This window comes from Nomascus leucogenys, chromosome 6, assembly GCF_006542625.1.
Source record: "Nomascus leucogenys isolate Asia chromosome 6, Asia_NLE_v1, whole genome shotgun sequence".
NCBI classification, from domain to species: domain Eukaryota; kingdom Metazoa; phylum Chordata; class Mammalia; order Primates; family Hylobatidae; genus Nomascus; species Nomascus leucogenys.
Window position 1 is genome coordinate 112,540,229 of NC_044386.1, and position 27,770 is coordinate 112,567,998.

General features: G+C 37.5%; 1 long non-coding RNA gene across 1 annotated transcript in view; it reads left to right on the forward strand.

Annotated features, from left to right (window-relative positions):
• The first annotated feature begins 3,407 nt into the window (after positions 1-3,407).
• The window catches only part of LOC105739899, an 82,149-nt gene continuing 57,786 nt past the window's right edge, over positions 3,408-27,770 (forward strand). Inside the window, exons 1-2 of the long non-coding RNA XR_001115873.2 lie at positions 3,408-3,485; positions 8,837-8,954. This is a non-coding gene — a long non-coding RNA (uncharacterized LOC105739899). The remainder of the gene's footprint in view (positions 3,486-8,836; positions 8,955-27,770) is intronic.

Here is a 27,770-nt window from a genome sequence, read left to right on the forward strand (position 1 = left end):
GAGAAGATCAGAGAAAGGCAGTTGGGAATAGGAAGGTCCTGGAGATGGGGTAAGGGGACATTGGAACATCCCCAGATAACTGTTAGGAAGCAAGTTCTGGGAATAAACACAAGGATGGGTTTTTCTTTGCCATACAAAGTTTTGAAAGCTAGTGGTGAGACGCAGAAAAGCATTATGTACTAATGCTTGTGTACAAACAGGATAATGAAGAACTAGGGAAGGCAGAGGGCTTTACTAACCCTAATCCTCACTCTGTCCTAAATAAGTATACACTCTACATATACTCTCCATGACCAAAAATGAGGGTAAATTATGATCTATGCATCCATTTAAAAGTACACTGTTAGGCAGAAGGAATAAATTCTAGTGTTTGACAGTGCAGAAGGTTAACTGTAGTTAACAATATGTTGTGTATTTCAAAATAGCTAGAAGAAAAGATACGAAATGTTCTCAACACAAAGAAATGGTAAATATTCCAGGTGATGGATATCTTAAATACCCTGACTTGGTCATTACACATTCTATGTGTGTACCAAAATTTCACATGTCCCCCATAAATATGTGCAAATATTATGTATCAATAAGTAATAAAAATAGTAAAAGGGGTTTTGCCTGAAAACAAGGAAGTAATTACAGTATTCAGTATGAACTTTGTAAATATATACGTAAAAGGTTTCACTGGGCACTATTGGAAAAGGTACACTTTTGAAGAATGAGTATTTTTTGAGATGTTCACATTATTGTGCTAAATAAAAATAAACAATGACCGGGCGCGGTGGCTCACGCTTGTAATCCCAGCACTTTGGGAGGCCGAGGCGGGCGGATCACGAGGTCAGGAGATCGAGACCACGGTGAAACCCCGTCTCTACTAAAAATACAAAAAATTAGCCAGGCGTGGTGGCGGGCGCCTGTAGTCCCAGCTACTCGGAGGGGCTGAGGCAGGAGAATGGCGTGAACCCGGGAGGCGGAGCTTGCAGTGAGCCGAGATCGCGCCACTGCACTCCAGCCTGGGCGACAGAGCGAGACTCCGTCTCAAAAAATAAAATAAAATAAAATAAAATAAAAAAATAAACAATTGACAAAAAGTTATGTGTATAAAACTAAAAGGATAGACATCAAAATGTATGTACCATGATGCCCTAGAGGTAGATGGATTATGTGTGATTACATAAAGGATCATTTTTTTATAACCTTGTGTATTACAGATTTCCTACTCTGAATATTATGCCTTAATTTTTTTTATTTTTTTATTTATTTTTATTTGTATTATTATACTTTAGGTTTTAGGGTACATGTGCACAATGTGCAGGTTTGTTACATATGTATCCATGTGCCATGTTGATTTCCTGCACCCATTAACTCGTCATTTAGCATTAGGTATATCTCCTAATGCTTAATTTTTAAATTAGAAAAGATGGCAAATATGAAAAATACCATTAAAATCCATAGATAATACCCCTCCTACATCCCCTCATAAAAATTTAAGATTTTGTTAGGGATTTGCTCATATGGAAAATGACAGACCAAAAAGTAGTTTCGCTCAGGGCAGTCAGTGATGGAAGGTCAAACATGCCAAGTGGCCAGCATGGAGTAGAGTGTCAGGAAAGGTGGATGGAGGCAGAGTGTGGCCAGCACAGCCATCCCTACTCCTTTTCGTTTGTTTGTTTTTGAGACGGAGTCTCGCTGTGTCACCCAGGATGGAGTGCAATGCCGCTGTCTCGGCTCTCTGCAACCTCCGCCTCCCGGGTTCAAGCGATTCTCCTGCCTCAGCCTCCCAAGTAGCTAGGACTACAGGCACACCACCACTGTCGGCTGATTTTTTTTTTTTTTTTTTAAGTAGAGATGGGGTTTCACTGTGTTAGCCAGGATGGTCTCGATCTCCTGACCTCATAATCCGCCCGCCTCCCCCTCCCAAAGTGCTGGGGTTACAGGCGTGAGCCACCGCGCCCAGCCTCCATCCCTATTCTTTACAGACAGCGTTAATCTCAGCGGTGGGTCCCTATGCAGTCCAACTTGCTCCATGTCTGAATGTCAGTCCTAGATACAAAGCAGAGAAGTTTAAAGTACGGAATGGCTTCTTTTTTCCTTTTACAAAACATAATGATGGTAAGACACAATACTGGAGTCGGGATGAAGGAGAGGTAGATATAAAGATAGGGAGGGGCATCCCTTAAGGGATATAAATAGTTTCACAGATGAAATGCCTAAAGGAGAAAGAGGAGAGGCAGATGAGGAGACAATTATCTCAAAGGAGGAAAATGGTGAAAAGGCAAAGAATAATGTGTGTGAACTATCTGGTGCATGGTAAGTACTACAAATATCTTAGTTGTAATAGTCAATTAAGGATTTGCAGTTACTGTTCCTACAACGATTTTAACTGTTACTGTAACTACTATCACTGCTATTAAGACAACTATTATAACTATTGTTGCAACCACTATGTCTGCTAGCACAATAACTACTATTATGACTGCTACTACAGCTGCTATTACTGCTGTCATGGGATCCTTGAGGTGTCGTTTCATCAGCCAGAAACCTCTGTGGCTGGCGGCACCTTCTGCCTGAGTATTGCTCGTGCCCACTGGGCTTGTTCCACCCACTTGACCTGGCAGGCTGTGCTTGGCTCCCGCCACCAGCCCAGGGAGAGCTAGGCGCGGATCCCACACCTGCCCAGGGAGAGCTAGGCGCGGAGCGGCAAGGGGTGTGTGGGTGAGTGAGTGCACGGTCCGGCAACAGCCAGCCATACCGGCTGCTGCAGTGGGGCTGGCAGCTCCATACGCCAGCACAATTGTGGCTCTGCGTGAGGCTGTAGCTGGACCAGATGTACTGCATGTGGATTCTGCTGTGGGCACCTGTTTGGATGAGGGGAACGTGGTGGCGCCTGGAAGCTTGGAGATGCCGGGAACCACAGAGCCCCAAAGGTTGTGTCACAGCCCTGGCTCAGGGAGACCCTAGGTCTGGGCTCCCCAAAGGAACACAGCTCTTCTCTCCTTCTCGCCACCCGCAGCGTGGCAAGCAAGGGAGCGTGTTTCAGCCCTGTTTGTGTTACAGCTCTTTTAGTCCCGTCAGGCGGGTCCTGAGTTCTTGTTCTGCGTCCAGGGAGATGAGGTATTGCGGACAACTGGAGGCTCAGCAAGGTGGAGAAGAGCTTTATTGAGTGGCAGAACAGCTCTCAGTAGACCTGAAGTAGGTAGCTCCTTTCTGCAGGCAGGTTGTCTCTCCTTTCCGCAGGAAGGTTGTCCCGACAAGTTGAGAAACCCACAGTGGGCAGCTCCGTCCCGCAGCCGGTACTCCTAACTTTTGCGCGAGTCTGGCTGGGTCCGGGGGATTTTATGGGTTTAGAAGGGAGGAAGTGCATGCTGATTGGTCCATCGGTGGCCATGGGCGGGCCTGGAAAAAGAACCATTAGTGCTTACTCCAGGCCACAGACTCCGACCGGAACTGACAGCGCGGCCTCCAGGATTGAAGCCATCCCTGGCTTGAAGGTGGGGCTGCTTCACTGGGACCCGTCCCTTTCTGTCCAGTAACTTGTCTTCCTCTTCCTGCCATTAACATGCCCTCCACAGCACCCAGGCTGTTCGTTTTGAAGGGCGCCTCTAGGCCTGAGCCCAGCAGCCCACAGCGCCTCCTCGCCTCTCTCCCGTGCTCATCAGTGCCCGAAGTCCAAAGGGGGCTGAGGAGGCAGGGGGCTGGTGTAACAGCGCCTCCCTGAGCATGCGCACACCTGGCCAGGTTGCAACGGCACCCAGGCTTGGCCGTAACTTTGCTCCAAAATTGAAGTGGGCACAGGGAGCAGGCAGAGGCCAGGAATGGGAGCTAGCAGGCACTTCTGAACTTGTGGGGTCAGGGCTTCCTGGCCCCCCCCGAAAGCACAGGGATGCCTGGGTCTGCGGCGGCAGCTCTGCAGCTGTGCCCCAAGCACGGGGCTCCCCACCCTTTAACTCGGTAGGGGGCGGGTCTCCTGCCTGTTCCCAGCTCCCCCCGCCCCGCCCCCTACCCACCCTGGCTTTGCTGAGTGCGCAGCTCTGGCGGCACCTCCCCTGCTGCAGCCGGTGTCTTTGCAGCGGCTGCTCCAGACAGGTGGCCGGTGCCATCACTGCTGCTACTACAATTACTATTATGACTACTTCTGTAACTATGGTCATTCTATTTTATAGGGTTGTTATGAAAGTCACTATATGTAAAGCTCATACACATGTGCTTGGCACACTGTATGCCCTTAATAACTCCATAGCATGTCTATATGTCTATTTTTATTTATTTTTCTTTTCTTTCTTCTTCTCTTTCTTCCTTTTTGTTTTTTGTTTTCGTTTGTTTGAGAGATACAGGGTCTCACTTTGTTGCTTTGTTGCCCAGGGTGGAGTGCAGTGGTGTGATTATGGCTCACTTCAGCCTCAACCTCCTGGGCTCAAGCAGTCCTCCCACCTCAGCCTCCCAAGCAGCTGGGACTACAGGTGTGATACACCATGCCTGGCTAATTTTTTTTGTTATTTATAGAGATGTGGTCTCACTATGTTGTCCAGCCTGGTCTTGACTCTTGGGCTGAAGCAATTATCCTGCCTCAGCCTCCCAAAGTGCTGGAATTACAGGTGTGAGACACCACACCTGGCCTGTATAGCGTGTTTAGAGGTGGATTGTTTAAACCTTATTTTTATGGTAGTATTTACATACAAGGTGTAGAGATATATTGGGAGAAAATTGTCTTATGGTCTTGAATGCCAGGGAGTTTGGATTTAAATTTTAAAGGAATCCATCAAATTTGTAACTAGGGAGTGAAAACTTACATACTGCTAGTTGAAGAAGACTAAATCTGACAGTAAAGTAAAGCCTAAAAACAGAAAAAAAAGTGAAATAGAAAATTTTATTACAATGCTATTGTACTAGTTCAGGCATGAGCTAATAAAAGCCTGAAATAAAACAGGGACCATGGGAATTGAAGGGCTTGCATGAATATCAGCAGCAGCATCAAGTGGAGAATCTTTCGTCAGAAAAGGAGAAAAATAAGGTAACTCCAAGTCCTCAAATCTGAGTGCAATAAACAATAGATATTCCCCCAACATGAAAGTATTGGTTAGTAAGAAAACCCATGAATTTAGTATTAAATATGTTCCCCTTTCAAGAACAGTCAGACTCTTAGTAGAAATGAGCACTGTCCCACCTGCAGATTCGGATTTGGAGAGTTATCTTTAGAGATGTGATGTTTGAAACTGCAACAGTGATAGGCATCGCTGAAGAAGAGGTTATTGAAAAAACAGCGGAAAAGACAATTTACTCAACTTCCATACTTACCTGTTAAATGGAATCAAAACATATCTTTCAGGTTTTCTTGTGATTCTTGAACAAAATGACGCCTGTAGATCTTCCATACCCTTCAATATACCATAAATATTGTTGCCCTTTCCCACATTATAAAGCCAATTTCAGAGAAAAGTTCTATGAACATCTTCAATCATTAAAATCTCCTTAAGATCTCACAGTTTTCAAATAGAGGTCATCATCCTTCTTCAACCCCATCAATCTGAGTATATCTAGTCACTTGGAGGAAGAGGAACAGTTATTGAGTGCATACAGTGTGCCAAGCACTTATGTATGAGCTTTACATACAGCCACTTTCATAACAACCCTATAAAATAGATTGGTCCTTGTAGTATTAGTAGTCATAAGAGTAATTGTAGTGATAGCAGTGACAGTAGTTGTAGTAACAGTCACAATACTAGTTGTAGTAATAGTAACTACAAATCCTTGATTGATTAATAATAATATTACAATTAAGATATCAATAGCATTTACTATGCATCAGATAGTTCATATACCATCACAAATAATTATATAAAACTTTAAATGTGAGTATTATTATACCCATTTGTTAAATGAGGACATTCAGAATCAGATTAAATAACTTTCTACCAATTAGAGAATAGAGAGCTCAGGCCGGGCGCGGTGGCTCATGCCTGTAATCCCAGTGCTTTGGGAGGCTGAGGCAGGCAGATCATGAGGTCAGGAGTTCGAGACCAGCCTAGCCAACATGGTGAAACCCCATCTCTACTAAAAATACAAACAATTAGCTGGACGTGGTGGCAGGCACCTGTAATCCTAGCTACTCAGGAAGTTGAGGCAGGAGAATTGCTTGAACCTGGGAGGTGAAGGTTGCAGTGAGCCGAGACCACGCCACTGCACTCCAGCTTGGGCAACAGAGCGAGACTCCATCTCAAAAAAATAAAAAATAAAAAAAATAAAGAGAGAGAGAGAATAGAGAGCTCAAACTATGACTGTCTGGGTCTGAAGTTCATTGTCTTTGCAGCAAGGGATTTGGATACTCCTAGATGAAAGCCCAAGGTTCAGTTTTTGTCTCACTGATTTGCAGTCTAAGGAATTCAATTTTACCAGTTTACCCCATATCTATTAGGCTTTGAAGTTGTCAGTAAGAATCAAATGACAATAGTCTTGAATAAATTGTAAGAGTCTACATTAAGGTACCCTCAGGATGTATCTATTAAGACAACTGGCCTTTATCACTTACTTAAGGAAAACCTTCTTCTGGAAAGTAGGTCAAACTAGAATATGAGATAACAAACCAGAGACCTGCTGGTTGCACCAGTAACTAGATAATAGAAGAAATTGATATTCTTAATATCTCCATTGCTAAGATTTCTTAATAAATATCTCATGATGTTTAATTCTTTATAATTGAGAGTGATTCCCTAAATCTGAGTCCCTTTTCTCCAGCCAGGGCCACTGGAAATGCCTGAAATAAAGCAGTGGCCATGGGAATAGAAGGGCTGCCATGAATAGTAACAGCTGCATCAAGTGTGGAGATTTTCATTAGAAAGGGAAGAGACTGAGATAACTCCAAGTCCTAAAATCTGGGTGTAATAGACAACAGATATTCCCCTAGATAGTCTGAAAGTGTTGGTTATTCTGTTCCAAGGAAATAGAATTGTATTCTGTCATTAACACCAGAACAGAATAGTGTTGATGACAGAATTCCATTTAAAAGATTCTATTCCCTTGGCAGTAGTTTATTGTGAATTTGCCATTACTTTCATTTTTTCACTTGAGATTCCCTCTCTCGGGATTCCTGAAAGGCAATCCTATGCTCTATCCTGAAAACACAGTGACTTCAGAATGACAGTCATTGTGATGAAAACATCAGTCCCTCTTATTCTCTAAAAAGTGCAATGTCCATGTGGATCAGAAGAAAATATGCCCTGAAGTCCTAAGTAACCTAATACCATAGAGATCCCTGGAAAGATTGATTGATTAGTCTAAAGATGTATTGCTCCTCCCCTCTACCTAATCCCACATTTCTCGAGTAGATAGAGAGAAGCACACACATGCACAAGCAATGTGTGGGAATGAGTTTCTAGTTGATGGATGCAAAAAGAGGAGCTACTTGCATTAAGAATATTTGCCTTTTGGACATGTTAAAACACCCATTAATGCAACTTAGAGACTTAAAACCCCTCTAAAGAAGCTTTCTGATTTATGAGGGCAAAGGAGCCTCAATTTATTATGCAGTTTAAATTCCAAACAAAATTTCCATCAACAATCTGAATATCTGAAAAGAACTTCAGGTTATGCATTTGGGGAACAGGATGATTAATACAAATCTTGCTGCTTTAGCACTGATAAGAGACAGACCCGGGACTCTGAAAATCTAGCAGGCAAGAGTCCATTCTGGGCCCTCTCTAGGGACAGACCCAGGACTCTGAAAATCTAGCAGGATAAGAGTCTATTCCGGGCCCACTCTAGGGTGACTTTGAAGAGGAGTACTGGTGCTGGCTTTGAGAAAGGCAGAAAGGACCATGGTTCTCTAATCTTCTTCCACTTATTTCAAATGGTTTCGATTTGCAGGGCTGCCTTCTGACCCTTGTTATTTTGCATTATAGTCCAAAGAGCAAATTTTCCCTCTTCTGCCTCTGTTATCTTTTCCAAATTCTGTATTCCAAAAAAATAAATATAACCTGTATTTCAATAAATTCTCATTTAATATTAAAAAAGAAAATTGGTTATAGTCCTGATTCTATCATTACAAATTGCACCCTTGATGCTTTGGACAAAAGTACCCTTCTTGGCCTCAATCATATGATGATTAAAATAAGAAAATATTCTTCCATGTCTGACTTATTGTAAAATTTAATGAATTATTGTAGGAAACATTCAATATTACTTCTTTCAATAGTACTTCATTTATAGCACATAGAATGATCTTACTGGTTTATACATCTGTCTGTTCATCAGAAAGAGATATCTCTATGTCTATTCATTCTTTCATTAGTTAATTATTTCACGCACTTATCAATTGACAACTATGTATCTGCCAGGCACTTTTATAGGCACTGGGGTGTTTTGTGGGCTCCCCTCGCTATCAATATAAAAGCTCCCCTGGGGTGATCTGGTTACTTTTATTACATGTTAATTGCTCACAAACTTGTATATCCAACAAAATTTCTCTTCTGTATTATAACCTAAGTGCTAACTAAGCATCTCCTCTTGACTACCCTTCAGGTAACTTAAGCCTAAAGATGCCTAAAGATGAACAAGGAGTCCCACAACTTTCTCCCCATTTGTAGACATTAAAAACAAACAAAATCCTGAGATGTATCATTCACTTATTCCCATCTTTCACACAAACTCTCACAATAAGGTCAATTAACCACCCAATGCTGTCAATCTATTGCCTAAATATTTCTTGAATCTATCCATTTTAATTAATTTTTACTACTACTACAATGATGCAGACCATCATAATTTGTCCCTGATTATACTGTAACAGGTTCCTAATTAATTCCCCCTGCTTCAGCCTTTTCCCCATTTTAATTCATCCTCCTCACAGTATCCTACGGAGATTTGCTAGTTTGAGTCCTGGGAGATGAGATGGGGAAGACTGGCTCAAGCTGCAACATGAAGGTCCATGATGAGCATTTGGCATCTCCTACAGTGCCTGCCACTTGGTAAGTTCTCAAAGCTTATTTGCTGTTGTTTCTGAAATACAGGAAAGCATTTTGAAAATGACAGGATTCCACAAAATTAAGTTCCATATAACATATTTTAGCATAAAGGTAATGACATTTATTCCAGTGAAGTATTTCCCCTTTCTTCCTTCCTGGATGAAGAATGTAAGCCATTGCCTTGTTTATGTATTCTTACCAAAGGAACTTCTAAATGTCAGAGGTAAGTGAAATCCCAAGATATGAATGGAAATGTCACCTTACAAATTCAGTGAAATTTTTATTCTAATGGAAATTGGATAAATCTTATGAAATATAGAGAAGTGAGGAAGTGCTTGGGAAATGGCAATCTGACCAAGAGAAATCAAATTTAAAGTTCATCCTTGTAAGTTGCTACTGATGTGGAAAAATTTCAGCAAAATTGTGGCTGTGGCTGGAGTATTATGACTATAGATGGACTTGACTTTTTATTTATTTTTTTTTGTTTTTATGGATACATAGTAGGTGTATATATTTAAGGGGTTTATGAGATATTTTGATACAGGCATACAATGTGAATTAATCAAATCAGAGTAAATGAGGTATCTATCAATGCAAGCATTTATTCTTGACTTTGATATTGAACCTGCAAAGTTATGAGCACTAAAATATCTTGTATGGCCTTCCAGAGATACTTTTCTCTATATTCTAAATTTATTCCCTACACTCAATAATTTATTTGCTTTATTTATTGCCAGTTTATGGAAAGTCTTGAGTTATCAGATGAGACAAATTTTTAAAAAGTGAATTGAATCAAAACCTCATGTAGAATTTATAAAATCACAGCTATGGATTGACCTAGAGAGACAGCATTTATGTCTTCAACAGCACAAACCTTAGACATCTTGGCACAAAGTGAATGCTCACTAAATATTTGAAGCATAAATGTAAAAAATTTTTGTTGCTCAGAACTCATTCCTGTATCTCTTAAAATCATTCCAAATGTGTTCATGAAGGTTCATGAACAAACAGTATGCACAAACATTTCCTAAACTTCCTCAAAATTCCTAAAAAGCTGAAAGAAATGTAAATTTGAATTTCATTTTATTTATTTGCTCAAGTGAGCTGCGTTAAGTAAGAACTTAACATCTCTGGACCTCAAGTATTTCATCTGTAAAATGGGAATAATTATAATACCTATATCATATGAAGTATTTAGCAAAACGCTGGGCAGTATGTCACTCCTGGCAACTACTTATGTGTGCCTATGCTGGCAGAATGTCACTTCTTAGATTCTACAAAAAGAGTGTTTGGAACCTGTTTCAGGAAAATGCAGGTTCAATTCTGTGATATAAAATAGCACATCACAAAGCATTTTCACAGATAGCTTGTTTCTAGTTTTTAGGTCTGGATATTCATATTTCCTTATAATTCCTCAATAGGTTCGGAAACGTTGATGGTGCCAAGCTATCTGTGAAACAAGCTACCTGTGAAAACGCTTTGTGATGTGCTGTGTTATTTCACAGAATTGAACCTGCATTTTGATGAAACAGGTTCCAAACACTCTTTTTGTAGAATCTAAGAAGTGACATGGGGATGCATGAGTACGTGGTAAAATTAGCTAATATTATTTTTATTGTCCATTATTTTCCTTTCCCATGATATTTTCCCCATTTTGTACTAAAGCTCAGAAACAGAAATATTAGTGTCTAGAAAAAAGGAGAAGAGGGGAAGCAAATAGTCTGAAATATGCACAGCTGATATATGATCAGCTCCTCAGTACTATAGTGCCACTTCCAAATAGCCCTTCGATTTCTTTTGCTTTTACATTTACTGTGTTTTCCTATTTTTTTAGCGTATATAAACTTTTTAAATAAAAAATTTGTATAATTCAAAAAGTACAAAGAAAAACTATAAAAGCACAGGTAATCCTACCACCTAGTGATAATGGTTAATATGATATATATTACTTACTATATGTAATATACATTATATATACTTAACACTATATCACGAAAATTATGCCATTTTGTTATTTTATTTTATTTTATATTTTTGGCTTTCCAGCTTTCTTTCCTAAGAGCATCAATAATTCCTCCTGAGGAAGTACCTTTTTCTTTGGTATACAGTCTTGTTTGGTGAAATTGTCCTTCAATGAATGGCTTTGCCCTTTTCTTGTCAAGCCAATAATCCAAACTAGGCCACTGAATCCTTCTTCCATTGAATTTTAGCAGATTGACAGTGACAAACAATTGAGTTTACCAGTGGCAATGCTCGGACTAGGGTGTTCCTATTATGATACCATTCCTGTAGGTCTGATGGCTGGCCCTCTGTAGCTATCTTGGTTTTTCAACTTTCCCATTTAAAATACTAGTATCTTTCCAGTGAATTCTGTTTTTTTGTAAATTAGCCATAGTTTGTGTTACCACTGTGACAGAACTCTACTGGTAGAGAAATTGGTGCCAGAAAATAGATTACTAGCAATAGATATGAAATGAAATTTCTCTTCCTATGCTAGAATGTATATTTAGTAGCTTGAGAAACTTTATGGCAAAATAGCAAATTAGGCTCTTCTTGCGGTCACTAGGAAGTCTGCTCACTTTGGCCAGCCAGAGGGAAACTGATTAACTGCTGCTGTACAAAAAGGAAACCTTTAGAAGAAATTCTAGGGCGCCATAGTACAATGGCTGCTTCTAATAGCATAATGGTAACTGAAAGCCAGGAAGCTCACAACCTAAATTCTCATTTCAAAGTATAGACTGAATCTCATTAAGTTTTGACACCATGCTGCATGATTCTTAGCTTATGTTGCCCCAGATTTAGGATCATCAGAGGGCATTCTGAGGTTGATTTGTGGGTTGCTAAGTTGCAACATCAATTGAATTAAAAGCCTTGTCTAGTCTCTCACGTGAAAATTATGTTATTGGTTGAGAGTGCATAGAGTGGGATCTCAATGATTAAATTAGGGAAATCTGAGCGTATTTAGAGTATTCATGGCATCTTAAATCTGTAAACCCCTCTGAAAGATCCCACACATAAACACCCTGAGTTTTCCTTAGTCAAGGAAGCAACTCCTCTGACCTTGCTATAGAAATACTTCCTCTCGGCTGGGTGCAGTGGCTCACGCCTGTAATCCCAGCACTCTGGGAGGCTGAGGTGGGCAGATCATGAGGTCAGATCAAGACAATCCTGGTTAACACGGTGAAAACCCATCTCTACTAAAAATACAAAAATTAGCTGGGCGTGGCGGCGGCCGCCTGCAGTGTTAGCTACTCGGGAGGCTGCGGCAGAAGAATGGTGGGTGAACCCAGGAGGCGGAGCTTGCAGTGAGCCAGGATTGCACCACTGCACTCTAGCCTGGGTGACAGAGCGAGACTCCATCCCTAAAAAAAAAAAAGAAAGAAATATTTCCTCTCTCCTTTCTTCCCTCCCACATGTGTAGAACATACCCTTTCAAGGAACCCAGGCTCATGAAGCATCCTTACTCATGCTTCCATAAGCAAGGCATTAGTAAAAAGAGAACTTGCTAAACCCCGTTCTGCTCAGAAGTAACAAACTTCACATCTCTTCAGACATGTGGTCCAAGCAAGCACGTGGTTGTGTCTGAGTTCGACAGGGTGTGAATAAAGAATAACTCCTCCACAAGGAGCCTTCAAACAACAAATATTTGTAAAACACTAATGATAACACAATCCACAAGGCCCTTGCACCTGGCATGCACTTTTCGATCTGGCAAATGCTTTTCCCCTATTCATTCTTATAGTCAGAAAACATCAGAAGTTTACTTTCATCTGAGAGGAACAGTAGTATTCCTTACTTTCTTGTTTCATGGATAAATTGTCTCTAGAGATCTATGCTAAAATATACTCATTGTATCACACAACATCACACTTTTACATTAAATGGGCAAAATCTGCTGATAATTTGTAGGAAACTGGAAATAGCAGGAACATTAGGCACCCTGCTGAGACACATGTTTTCCATTGGAAGCAAGATAGAAAAAAAGTGAATACACTAACATCTACCACCTCTGTGAAATGTCTGAGAATCCCAAGAATTGCAGCATATTGGAATAAATTTCCCTTTTCAAGTGAAGAACCAGTAGGCTCACTTTGCATTCCCTACCTTAAGAAGACAGAAGACACATCTCTCAGTTGCTGTCTTTGGATTTTGTTGGCAGTATTGGAGAGTTTGATGTGCTGCTAAATTAATTTACCAAGTGGCTTGAAAACCTGCAAGTTTGAGATGGAACCTAAGACAGACATATCTCTCTACCTGTACAAATAATTACATAAATTGGCCCTTTGGGCTCAGTAAGTACAATGATAACTAGAATTTCAGTGGTGATTCAGAGTGCTTTATGGAAACTATAGTAAGCTCTGTTAGATGAATCACAAAAGAAACATCTAGAATTTGGAAGCAAAGCCCTATCATCATTGGTTAAGTAGCTATTCTGTGTGCAGTGCCTCTTGTTTTAATTCCGGACTCTGCTAGATTCTAAATTCTTGAACATAATCCAAACTGTTCCTGATGAATGTGACATTATCTGATCCAACCATTTGGAGAGTGTCCTTGAAACTGCTCTGCACAGTGATATTGAAACCTCTATTCTATGTTGGGAGAATCACCAAGAACTAAGCTCAGTTATTAATAATTTGGTTTGTATTGGTCTACTTGACAAAGAACTCTGACCAATTGAGTGCTGGCTGAATATCAGGTGGACATAGGATGAGTAATAGGCAGGACCAATTGTAGAAATAAGGAATGTAGTCTATGCAAATTTTATTTTTTTATTTTCTTATATTGTGACAAATATTTTATCTTCTCTTTCTATTATGTTTCTACTTATATTGGTAGTATTTATGGTGGTTAAAATTAACATTATTTCAAAGTTTCACAATATTTGAATGGGATATCAAGAGAGCAAAAGGAAGAGGGACTATCGATCTAGACAGTTCAGACTTTCTGCCAGTTTAAAAAATTTGAGATATTAGATTGTCTGTAGTTATAAGTAGAATCTGTTTTCAAGTGTAATCTCTATAGTGAAAAAATGGAAAGGATGCATGAGTATACTTGATGAAGTTTTGTAAATTGAACAAAGTGTATAACCAGCGTCCAAATCAAGAAATACATTGTTGCTAGCAACAATGAAAGGAAGGAGGAGGAAAGGAATGAGTTACGATGCTCAATAATAAAGGAATGGTTAAAAAGCACACTGATACATTCTTGGGTGACAGAATACTATGCTAATCTTATTTTAGAAGAATAACTAATAATGTGTACCATTTAAAATTTTTGCTGCAAGCAAGGGAAACCAATTCTGACTCTGATAATAAACAGAATGGAGTTGACTAGAAGGATATTGGCAACTCAAAAATTATGCAGAAACCAAGATGGAATGGTAAGCTTTTTTTGTATGTAGAAACTACAGAGGTGAGTGGGCACATAGCTGAAATAGTTATGGTGCTGCTAGTGAAAATGAATGAACCACAACCATTTTCATTGTCATTCAGTGCCAGAAATATAACCAGCATAATTCAACTGATCTTTTATAACCATAAATAAACTTGACCCTTTTAGAAGTCAGTAGGGGCTACTAGGTTGCTTCCTGTTTTCCTTCCTTCCTTCCTTCCTTCCTTCCTTCCTTCCTTCCTTCCTTCCTTCCTTCCTGTGCAATCCTGTTGAGAATTTTGTAACACACATATCATTTTGCATATTTGTAATAGTTTATTCAAGAGGATTTTTTAGAATCAGAAGTGCTGAGTAAATATGTGTATATATTTTTAAAGTTTTTAATGAATGTTCCCAGATTTTCTTTGAGGAAGAATTACCAATTTATGTTTCATCAACACTCTACGACTCTTCAGTTTTCTTCATTTTTGCCCAAACTGGTGGAAACATGTTAGCAATTTTTTTGTACATCATTATATCAACCTCTCTTTTTGTTTGGGACAGGCTTTCCCAATAATAAAAATTTATAGTTTGATGAAGAGTAAGCACTGCTGTTAGATAAATCTACATTTTATACTATAAAGACAATATAATTGACATTAATAATAAGTTGTGTGTCATCCACTCAAGATTACCTTTAATGAATTATCTCCTAAATTTGCATGCTAAGTCACTTCATCCTATCTTCTTTCAATAATGTTTGATTTTTATCACTTAATATTATTAGCTGCTAATTAGTAAAAGATGATCCTGTTTTCAAGGCAGTGATAAAGCTTTCAAAGAAAATAATTTTTCTTTTCTCAGGCGAGAGGGAATAAAATATTGTGTTTTACAAAGTTGGCCCCACTGACCACATTTTAAAATGTCTTGATCTTCAGATGTTATTTTAAACATGATAGAAAAAGCTCTTAACTGACGTTCAATTTATCCAACCTCCAGAATGACACTCTGTTCCTTCACAGATGCCCATAGAACACTAAATGCTTAAGTTCTGATAGACTACACACTTCTTTTCAAACCAAAAGATAGCTTTTGCTTTTTACTTCCAAGGTTGTTTGTGTCAGGTATATTTGTTAATTTAATTACATAATTTAAATAAGAATTATTCAAAGCAGTGGAATATGAGTGTGGAAAGAAATTCATTTTTCAAAAGACCAAGTTCAATGGCATTGAACAATGACTTAAATAACTTGATCAAGATAATTCGTTTAAAAATGCTAGCAAATAAGAATGATTGAAGAAAAAAATTACAAATCTAGAACAATTTTGCATTCGGATAGCTTTGTATCTGTCTTTAAATTCCAGACATCCTTTAAAGAAACCAAAATTGGAGTTCTTATATAATGAAACATGGATATAACATACAAAACTGATGACACAGATATTCACTTAGCAGGCTCCATCTATAGTGAACACACACATACGCAAATCAGCTCTAGCCCTACATCAAATGGTTTCCAAATGAGTTTACATTAATAGATATTAACCTACAATGTGTTCTCTGAGACATTCACAAACCATTTTTAATAATTTATTACCTTGATTCAATTTTAAAATTAACCAAACAAACTAGGTGCTATATTTTGGATATAATTTGTTGGCCACACCAGGTCTTATGTTGAAATTGATCCCCAGTGTTGGAGGTGAGGCCTAGGGGGAGGTGTTTGGGTCATGGGGGCGGATTCCTCATGGCTTGGTGCCATTCTCCTATTCTTGCAGGAGCGAGTGAGTTCTCAGTCTTAGTTCCTGTGAGAACTGCTTGTTGAAAAGAGGTGGACACCTCCTTCTTTCTCACTTCCTTCCTCTCTTGCCACATGACACCTGCCCCCCCTTTGCCTTCCACCATGAGTGGAAGCTTCCAGAGCCCTCAACAAGAGCAGGTGCTGGTGCCATTCCTCTTATGTAGCCTGCAGAGCCAGGAACCAAATAAACCTCTTTTCTTTATAAATTACCCAGCCTCAGGTATTCCTTTATAGGAACACAAATGGACCAAGACACCAGATATTGTCCCATTTTGCTTATATCTCAGGTTTTTCTACAGAATGGAAGATAGGAAGAATACTTCAGTAATAGCACATTACATCTCAGATGTGTGAGAAATAATGTCACAAATAATGCCACAGAAAACTATATGCCAATTTTTAAATATCTTTTTTTCTAACACAAGTACAAGATAACTCAAAATATCATGTGGATTTTTTTTACTTTATAAAAATGCATATATTTCTTCCTTCTAAATATTTGCCGCAGTCTTTGTCCTTCACTCTCCTTGTTCCTTTGTGTTGTTTTTTACACAGATGAAAAACACTGACTGAAGTCAAAGTACAATTGTGTCTGTATGATGATTAACAACAGATGAGAACTGATGTGGCTGAAGGGCAATAAAGTCCATTAAAAAATTAAGCCATGAGAGACAAATATATAGGTATAGCAAAGGCCATCTGTCTGAGGTGGATATGGATTTCCACTAAGAATGTCTAGTCCCTTAGAAGCTGTCTTCCTTTCAGCACCCTCTCAAGTGAGACTATCTCAACACTTTTTAAAGTGTTTGTGTAGATTTAAGGTGATGCTTAACATCTCTGCGTTTCTCATGATGATCCACTGGAAACATATGTGATAAAAATATGTATTATATATGTTATAAAGGAATGACCACAGATAAAATGATCAGGAATGTTTTGTGATTGTTTTATTGAAACATACTTTCTCAGAACTCCCTTGATTCTCCTTCACCTTATGTCAATATTACTTTCACTTTTTGATTGATAATATTCATTATTAAAAATTCAGCTTTTGACTCCTGAGTCCTAAACATAACTTTATTTATAACCTCAGTAGAATTTAATATATAGATTAAAAGATTATTTGTTCCATGTGATGGTTCATATTTTTTACGGCTAATCTAGGATTTGTTGATTACTTTTAAATTTACTTTAAAATTTATAATAGATATTTAATCCCTTCATAATCTGAAGACTCTTTACTCAATATTTTAGTCATATCTCTAGTCTGCTAAGGACTTAGATGCTCATGCTAGTATTTTACCAGCTTCTTCCTCGCCAGACCATGTGAGATTGGGATTGCTTTACTTTTATGAGTATGCTGGTGTGAGAGATTATTAATAAAAGAAGTCTTCTTTTTAAACAAAGGAACACTATCTCTCAGTACAGATGGCTCCCAGATTGTCACAGCATCAGAGTGCTGCTTAAAGTGCATCTTTTCATGCCGTTTGCTATTTGTTCACTTCAAGGTTCCATATATAACCTGCAGAATGCACCCAAAAAGTGAGTTCAAGGGCCAGTCTTTGATGGGCAATTACATATAGATTTCTAATTGCTGATCCTATTGATCAGTGGTTTCTCCTTTGGGTCAGATGTATTATTGCTGTAGAACTGGAATGCTGTCACTCAAAGTGATCCCTAGTCATTAACTCATTGATCAGGCCAAGCGTATAATGACACTGCATTTTCAGAAGCTAGAAAGCAAGTGTGGACAAGCAAGGATGGTCAACTCACCTAAAACTACCTGGCAGCAGGAGCAGCACATGAAAGATAAGGTGTTCAGATTTCCACAGGCTAGAGAGTATTTAGGGAAACAAAACACCTTTGATTTTTAGATTTTGGCTGAGACATTTTCACAGTACTTTTTTTGGGCTGAGAACAAATGGTATTTCCACAATGACAAAGGCATTGGAAACATCTAGAATAGAACATGCCAACCTCTTCTGTGTGTAAGCATGTGCACTTGAAACAAATGGTCTCTTACCAGTAATTGGCACATAGCAGGTATTCAGAAATTTTTGTGCATCCGACTAAATGAGAGAACTGGAGGCACAACAGGTTCAAGCATTTTCTGAAATACTTGAACATTGGAAGTTTAGAATTCATGAACACAAAACCATTTTATAGTTTTGTTGAAAAGTTTCATTATATTTAGAAAGTAAAGAAATATGAAAAGAAATCAAGTCTCATTAAAATAAGAAAGACCTCATCAAATGGATTATATATGGTTCTATGTATATAAACAAACACACAGTGGAATGTGGACTAGAAGAAGCGATGTTGGCAGCACACCAACAGTGGACATTCTTCTTCCTGCAAGGACACAAGAAAAATAATTTGATATGATATCAGAAATGAAGCCATTTTTATGTCAACTATCAGCAAAGAGATAAAGACATTTTAAAATCAGAAATAGCAAAGTTCACAATGAGCCAGTGAAAATGGGATTTTTATAGTAAGTTTTCCTATAGAACTGAAGTTCTAGAGTTCAAGACTTGTCTCTACGAAGAGAGATTTGAGACTACAAACCAATTGAGTAAAGTCATTCTGAAGCCAGAGACATGTTAAAATTTAGGAATGAAATTTGGATTAAGTTACACAGTGATTTCGAAGATAGATAAGTGATGTATTTTCTGTTAAAATATCTATCTTTATGTTTTGATGTAAATGTTTGGCTAAAATAATTACTAACAAAATTTAGTACATGCTTATTTTACTTTATACCATGTCATATTTTTTAAGGAATATAAAATTAGTAGAAAAGCAGGTTGAAATTTTGGTATAATTAGGAACAATGGTCTTAATTCTCCTTTTCACTTTGATTAATGAGGAGGCAAAGCTCTGGTTTGACATTTAATAATGTTTAAACTCTTAAATTCGTTTAAGGTTAAAAATGTTTACATGGATTTAGGGAGGTTTTTTGGGTTGTTTTTTATTGCATTTTATAATTACACAACTACAGTACAAAAACACTAAAAATTGTTCATGGAATACAGCTGCCCTAAATCCACAGAACATATTTAAAGACATATATAAATGTAGCCATTATACTATTCTAAAGTTTTTGTTTGTTTGTTTTTTGTTTGTTTGTTTGTTTTTTTGACAGGGTTTTGCTCTTGTTACCCAGGCTGGAGTGCAATGGCCCAATCTTGGCTCCCTGCAACCTGCCTCCTGGATTCAAGCAATTCTCCTGCCTCAGCCTCCCAAGTAGCTGGGATGACAGGAATGCGCCATCATGCCCAGCTAATTTTTTCTATTTAGTAGAGACTGGGTTTCACCATGTTGGTCAGGCTGGTCTTGAACTCCTGACCTCAGGTGATCCACCCACTTCAGCCTCCCAAAGCCCTGGGATTACAGGCGTGAGCCACTGCACCTGGCCCAAAGTTTTTTTTAACTTAAGGAATTTTATTTTGGTAACTATTATGTGTCTGGAACTATATTAGTTCTTGTTGGGTGATAATATGCGTATGACAGTTCCTGTTCTTGCAGGACATTACACTTTATTTGAGGTTAAAGAATACAAAATATTATATGATTTGCTCGCATTTCAAGGGTTGATGTAGACTGAATGGTTTAGAGAAATTGTCATAGAACAAGGCTAATTGAATGTGGCCTTGTGGAATATGTAAGAGAATTAGGCGAGGTTGGGAGGCAGGGAGAGGAAGAAGAGAAAGGACACTGCTGAAGAGGATATAGCAGAATATTTGGAGATCAGTTTAAGTCTCTGCAATGCAGATGAGAAAGGCTTTTGAAGGATAGAAGTTAGTGTGACCTTGAGATCCCCAGGAAGGATTATGAAAGATTTGCAAATGAGTTTGTTTTTTGAAGCAGCATCTTTTCTGATGGTGCCGTAAGAGCAGGGGCCGTGCTGGAATTGGTGGAACTGGTAACTGCCCTTCCCAGGGGTGAGTGCTTCCTTTCATGGTGATAGAACTTTCTTCTCTCTGGGCAGAGTTCATTGTCAAATAGCGTCCTGAGACTTGTCTAAATACCACCTGCTACACAGAAGTCCTGTCATGACTACTGGGAACTAGTAAATTAACATTTGGCATTAGAAAAATGAGTAAGGTGTATTTAGAAAATGAAAATAAACAATCAGAAGTATTTTTCTTTATATTTGAGGATTCTTTGGAAGTTGCAGTAGTTATGTTGTAAAGTGGGCCTCAATGACTTTTCAACATTTTACGTTTGTTTATTTTTTTCTTTTTAAAGCAGTAAGACAAAGAAGGAAAAGAATTGGGTTTGGAATAAAATTTACAAAAACTTGAATTCTGTCTCTGCTACTAACTAACCAAGTAGATCTGGTCAATCATGTCACTTAACCTTTTTACAGGTGATGATAAGAAATCCATAAGTAGCTCTTAATCATAAGTTATTCATATTCACAATAAAACTGGCTCACACTTATTGCGTATTTAATATATACCAAATTCCAGTCCGTACACTTCCCATGTATTATCACTTTCTTTGAGAATTAAATGAAATAATATTAATAAAATAATTAGCATGAGGTCATAGATAACATTTTTCACAAATTACTTTTCAGACCTTAAATAAACTGTCCAAGTTGGGATAGAAATTGTGGTTTATAATATCTTCTATGCACTTAATAAAAAGCTTTGCCATTCATTCTTTTGCAGAAGGCCACTAACTTCTTGGACTTGCAATTCAATTCCAATTAGCATGATTTTATTTTATTTATTAATTTTTAATTTTAGAGACAGGGTATCACTTGGTCACACAGGCTGGAGTGAATGGCACAATTGTAGCTCAGTGTAACCTCGAACTCCTGGGCTCAAGTGATTCTCCTGCCTCAGCCTCCCAAGTAGCTGGGACTACAGGCATGCGCCAACACTCCTGGCTAATTTTTTAATATTTTTGTAGAGATTGGGTATTGCTGTGTTGACCACGCTGGTCTTGAACTCCTGACCTCAAGCAATCCTTCTGTCTCAGACTCCCAAAGTGCTGGGATTACATGCATGAACCATCACACTCAGCTGGTTATTTTAAACTTAGCATTAGATTTTATTTTATTTAAAAATCTTGACATATCAAGTACAGAGACTTGATATTCTTTGGTGCCTTATGAGGATAAAGGGAAAATAAACTAAATTTAAAAATCTACGTTTTCATAGATTTCTTCCAAGGCCTGCCGCTAATCTAGAATAAGACTCATTTGTATACATAATATCTAAGGAAGAGCTAAGTATTTGTTATTGTTGTTCCATAACATGTATCTCTCTGATGACATTATTGAAAACAAATGATATGAAAGAACTCTAAATTGTAAACCAAAAATAAAATTCTAAGGCCCCCCAACCATCTGAACGAACTTTCTCCTCAGCCAGGGCTCTTTTTTTTTTAATTTTTTTTTATTTATTTTTTATTATACTTTAGGTTTTAGGGTACATGTGCACAATGTGCAGGTTTGTTACATATGTATCCATGTGCCATGTTGATTTCCTGCACCCATTAACTGGGCTCTTAAAATTTAACCTGAAAGACTGGTTCAGGCCATGAAGGGAAGTGGAGGTGGAAACATGCCTCATTATACCTCTCAGGCACTAACATCAACACAGACATTTCAGTTTGATAAGAAACATTTCTCTCTGCTGTCTCTGAAGCCTGCTAGCTAAAAGCTTCATCTGCATGATAAAACTTTGGTCTCCACAGCCTCTTATCTCAACCCAAACATTCCTTTCTATTGATCCCAGGTCTTTAGACAAACTCAACCAATCGTCAACCAGACAATGTTTAAATTTACCTATAGCCTGGAACCCCCACCTCCACTTTGAGTTGTCCCAACTTTCTGGATCAAACCAATGTATTTCTTAAATGTACTTGATTGATGTCATGTCTCCCTAAAATGCTGCACCCCAACTGCCTTGGGCACATGTCATCAGGACTTCCTGAGGCTGTGCCACGGGGTGTCCTCAACCTTGGTAAAATACACTTTCTAAATTACCTGAGACCTGTCTTAGATATTGTGGGTGCATAAAATTTACCAGGAAAATAAGTTAAAGTTTTGAATTGGCAAGAGAAAATGATAAAATAAAAATTGAAAATATAGAGTTAGAAAAATATATACTAGGCAAATACAAGTAAGGAAAGCAAGAATAATAATAGTAATATTAGAAGAACATTAGATGCAGAAGAATTACCAAGGGCCAAAACAGTAAATATGAAAATGGGAGATATTTTGTGAAAGAAAATGTCCCATGCAAATAAAACATTATGGTTATGTGCTAACTGTAAGGAAAAAGTTCCTAAAAGGGTAAATATTTAAAATACGAATTAAATGGAAAGTTTACAGATTATGTAGGTCAGCAACATATAGTCTTTGACTAATATAACTTTGTACCCATACACAAAAAATATATAATTTTATTTCCAGAAATATTTACAAAAATCATTCATGGAAGTATCCACAAAGAAAACTTTAATAAACATGCAAAAGTCAAGACTGACAAGGTCACACTTTTTCTTTAATACATTAAAACTAAAATAAACATAAAGAAACCAAGAGAGTATATACATGGAAAATGTGAAACACTTTCTAAAATCAAGTTTTGGTTCAATAATGAATTTTTAAATTTAAATAATTAAAAATAACAAGTAGAAGAGCACTCTATGCTAGAATATTTGGAACACAGCTAAATTGTATTCAGAAACTATGTATAGTCTTAACAATTTTTATTAAAAAATGACTGAAGACTTCCGAAAAATCTTTAAAAAACCCCTTTCTCTATAAAAGCGATAAGAATACTGTTTAAAACTGTCAAAATCAACTTTTTCAGAGCTCTGGAAATTAATTAAAGGTTTGCAACTATCTGAAGAAATTTCTTTAAGAGTAATGGCTAAATATTAGTAGGAACAATAAATTCTATGGCATTACAATTTGACCTAATCTCATCTCTCCTCCCAAGATCCATGGCGCATTTGAAAAACAGTAACCTAGCAGCCACTGGAAAGAGCTGAATGGACTTGGAGCTACCCAAATACATCATTCCGTTTACTGTCACTATTTGACCTGTCTGGCAGTACTTTGAGAAGCATCATTCTTGGGGCTTGTCTTTAACTGACCTGACTCAGCTACTCTGTGTGAATGGCCTTATTTGCAGTTCATTGGTTGAAAACAACCAGTGGCAATTGTTTACCTTTGCAGCTGCCTGAGGCAGAATTATAGCTGGAGCTAACAAAAGGCTAATCGAAAACTTAAAAGGAAATACGGGGGAATTATAGGGGACTTTGAAAGCTTTGGCATACTCCTGGACATTTAGAAGGTTGCTATATTAGTCAGGGGTCTCTAGAGAAACAGGAGAGATGATTGATAGATGGATAAATAGATAGACTAGATAGATAGATAGATAGATAGATAGATAGATAGATAGATAGATAGATAGATAAATGATAGATAGACAGATTTATTATAAGGTATTGGCTCATGTGATAATGGAGGCTGAGAAGTCCCATGATCTGACATATGTAAGCTGATGATCCAAGAAAGCTAGTGGTGTAGTTTGAAGGCATGAGAGCTGGAGAGCTAATAGTGTAGATCCTAGCCCACATCTGAAGTCCTGAGAATCAGAAGTGCCAAGTGCAGGAGATCAGTGTCTCAACACAGACAATCAGGTTGAATGAAAATTTAAACTTCTTGTGTCTTTTTGTTCTATTCAGTCTTTTGATGAATGAAGTGATGGCCACTCATGTTGGGGAGGGCCAGCTGCTTTACTCAGCTCACAAATTCACATGGTAATCTCTTCTGAAAACATGCTCACAGACATGCCCGGAAGTAATGTCTAACCAAGTATCTAGGTACACTGTGGCCCATTCAAGTTGACACATAGAATTAACCATCATACTCTTGTGCTTGCACATGGCCAGGGCTGTATGCATACCCATAAAGACCTGAGAGCACCCTAATCCCTTATTTCTGTCTGCCTTTAAGACTCTGTTGTAGCAGGACCAGCCGCAGACAAAACTCCTCAGACATCAAGTTAAAGAAGGAAGGGGTTTATTCAGCTGGGGGCATCGGCAAGACTCCTGTCTCAAGAGCCGAGCTCTCCGAGTGAGCAATTCCTGTCCCTTTTAAGGGCTCACAACTCTAAGGGGGTGCGAGTGAGAGGGTCATGATCGATTGAGCAAGCAGGGGGTACGTGACTGGGAGCTGCATGCACTGGTAATTAGATGGGAACAAAGCAGGATAGGGATTGTCACAGTGCTTTTCTATACAATGTCTGTAATCTATAGATAACATAACCGATAGGTCAGGGGTCGATCTTTAACTACCAGGCCCAGGGTGTGGCGCCGGGCTCTCTGCTTGTCGATTTCATTTCTGCCTTTTAGTTTTTACTTTTTCTTTCTTTGGAGGCAGAAATTGGGCATAAGACAATATGAGGGGTGGTCTCCTCCCTTACTGTGAAAGCCAAAAGTGACGGCTAGGGCAGAGTTGGGAACTGTCTGCTTGAGTGTTGCAGGCATTCCCTATATCTACACACAGAGCCACTTAGCAAAGATTTGGAGAATTATTGACACAAGTAATGTAAGGAAATGTTCATCAATCCATTAGCTGATCACTAAGCTAACTAAGTAGATATTTCACAGGCTGCACAAGACCAAAACAATACAAATTTTACAAAATTAGTATGAGAAAGTCACTAAACAATTCTAATAAACAGCAACAAGTAAAAAACACTGTAAAAGTAGGGGAGCGTAATCTGAATTCAAGAGTTGCCATATCAAACTAAACATTTCAAATGTTTAGTTTTCAACAACAACAAAGAATTAATGAGACTTACAAAGAAAAAAATGTCTGGCACACAAAGAGAAAAAAGTACTCAAGAGAAATATTACTTCAAGAAGCACAGATGTTATACTGAATAAATAGTTTAAATTTTAAAAGTACAAGGAATTAAAGAAAAACATGTCTAAAAAATTGAAGTAAACTATGAGCATGATCTCTTTCCAAAGAGAGATCTTCAGTAGTGAAGGGACTCTAAAAAAGAGCCAAATAGAAACTCTTGAGTTGGAAAGTATAAGAACTAAAATGAAGAATTTACTAGAAGGAATCAACAACATTTTGAGCTGGCAGAAGAAACTTGAACAAATGTCACTTGAGAGTATACATTCAGAGGAACAAAAAGGATAAAGAATAAAGAGAAATGAATAGAGACATTAGTACACTTTAAGCATACCAACATATCTATAATAGAATTTCCAAAAGAAGAGGAAAAAAAGGGGAGGGAAGAATATTTGAAGAAATGATGGCCAAAAATTTACCAATCAATTCAAGTCTAATAAACTCAAAGAGATTTATTCTAAATATGCCATTGTTAAATGGTCCTTTAACAAAGACAAAGAGAGAATCTTCAAAGCAGTAAGAGAAAAGTGGCATATCATATACAAGGGATTCTCAGTAAGATTAATAACTGATTTACCGACAGAAATCATGGAGCAAAGAAGGCAGTGGCATGTCATAATTAAAGTACTCAAAAGAAAAGACTTTCAACCAGGAATTTAATATCCAGCAAAACTGTCATTCAAAAGCAAAGAAGAAATTAAGACATTCTCAGATAAACAAAATGAGTAAACTTGTTACTAGCAGACCTGCCAAAAAAAAAATGCTAAAATAAGTCTTACAAGATGAGTTGATTATGAGATGAGTTGAAGAGGCATTAGAGTAATTTGAATTCATACACAAATAACGAAAACCAAAAAAGATAAATACATAGGTAAACTTTTAAAACAGTATAAATATATGTTTGTTTGAAACTTTTATTGTCTTGTCTGACATAAAGGAAACTACATAAAGCAATAACTGTAAAGCTGAGTTGATGAGCTTATAATGAATCAAGATGTTATTTGTATGATAATAATAATACAAATGGGAGGGGGAGTGAAGTTATACAGAAGTGAGTTTTTACATACTATTGAAATTAACTTGGTATTAATCTTACCTAGATTGTTTTAAGATGTTAATTTTAACTCCCAGGGCATCCGCTAAGAGAATTACTAAAAATACATAGCTTTAAAAAAAGGAAATTAAAATGGTATACTAGAAATATCTTACAGTATGAAGAAGACAGTATGGAGAAATAAAGGGAAAAGAAGTAAGATCTTCAGAAATCAAAGAGCAAAATGGAAGACATAAATATTACTTTATCAACTATATATGTAATTATATGTAATATAAATTACACATATTCACATATATGTGTATATATACATATGCACACATGTATGTGTGTGTATATATAAATATGTACTATGCCTAACAACAAAGTCACAAAATACGTGAAGCTAAAATTGATAGAATTGAAGAGAGAAATAGACAAGTCAAAAACAATTGGAGACTTCAGTATGGGTTTTCAATACTAGGAAAAACAATGAGACAGAATATCAACAAGGAAAGAGAAGACTTAAATAAGACTATAAAGCAATTAGACCTAACAGAATTTTAGAGAAGTTGTCACCCAAAAATGGTAGAATAAACTTTTTTTTTTTTTTTGAGATGAAGTCTTGCTCTGTTGCCCAGGCTGGAGTGCAGTGGTGCGATCTCAGCTCACCACAACCTCTGCCTCCCGCTTCAAGTAATTCTTCTGCCTCAGCCTCCTGAGTAGCTGGGACTACAGGCGTGCACCACCATACCTGGCTAATTTTTGTATTTTTAGTAGAGAAGGGGTTTCACTGTGTTGGCCAGGCTGGTCTCGATCTCTTGACCTCGGGATCCGCCTGCCTCAGCCTCCCAAAGTGCTGGGATTACAGGCATGAGCTACCATGCCCAGTTTAGAATAAACATTCTTAAATGCACATGGAACATTCTCTAGAATGGACAATAGGCAATATTTTTTAAAGAACTTAATAAATTTTAAATAATTGATATAACTAAATGTATGTTCTCTGACTCAAAGTAAAACTAGAAAGCAATAACAGAAGGAAATTTACAAATATGTGATAATTTAAAAAACAATCATACTCTTAAATAATCAATGGGTCACAGGAAAAAAATCACATGTAAAATTAGAAAATCCTTTGAAAATCAACATCTGAAATGAACAAAATCCAAAAACATAGCATACCACAACTCATTGGATACAGCTAAAGTAGTACTAAAGGGAAATTTATAACTATGAAGAACTATTTTTTAAGAAAAATCTCAAATTGATCACGTAATTTCCTACCCTAAGCAACTAGTTTAAAAAGATTAAACTATGCACAAAGCAAATCAAAGAAAGAAAATAATAGACTAGAATAAAAATTAATGAACTAATAAATAATGAAATAATGAAACAACAGAGTAAATCAAAATCAAAAGTTGGTTATTTTAAAGATAAACATTAAAATATATATAGCAAAATCGGTAGAATATTGGTGAGCAGTCAAATTAATCTTTCTTCTTCTCTCAGGAAGGCTGTTGCTGGTGAAAAACAACACCCAAACATGTTATGCTTCTATATTTTTATACTGTTTTTCAAAAATCTTACAAATTAATAATGTTTTGGTTGTTATGTGGAAACTAAACTCTTGGAGAGGGTTTAGTTAGCTCAGGGGACAAAAAAAGGAAAAGATCAAAGAAGATGATTAATTTTTTTATTCACATCTTTGAATT